Source organism: Papilio polytes, unplaced genomic scaffold (genome assembly GCF_000836215.1).
Source record: "Papilio polytes unplaced genomic scaffold, Ppol_1.0 DF821289.1, whole genome shotgun sequence".
Taxonomy (NCBI): Eukaryota; Metazoa; Arthropoda; class Insecta; order Lepidoptera; family Papilionidae; genus Papilio; species Papilio polytes.
This window is the reverse complement of record NW_013527915.1, coordinates 3,878,468-3,878,703: the sequence shown is the minus strand read 5'-3', so window position 1 is coordinate 3,878,703 and position 236 is coordinate 3,878,468. Positions and strand designations below refer to the sequence as shown.

The window sequence follows — 236 nt, the reverse complement described above, 5'->3', positions numbered from 1 at the left end:
GTCGAGAGAACAGTTTGTACCTCATAGATTCTAACCCCGAGAGATGCCAGAGTCCGTACAAGAAAGTGGAGGAGTTCATACGGAGAGTTCGCAGCGTAGGCTCGGAGCATAGCTGACAGGACCACAGCCGGGATTTCCCCGGACAGTAGATTTATTAAAAAAGCTTTAATTTATTTTGTAAATACAGCATTTCTAGATAAATGACACTATTCAATGTTGATCGCGTATTTATGGTT

The 236-nt window shown here is 42.4% G+C and overlaps 1 protein-coding gene across 1 annotated transcript in view; it reads left to right on the top strand.

The window, feature by feature from the left end:
• The window catches only part of LOC106109124 (adenosine receptor A2b-like), a 40,234-nt gene that overhangs the window by 39,852 nt on the left and 146 nt on the right, over positions 1–236 (top strand). The window lies entirely within an intron of this gene.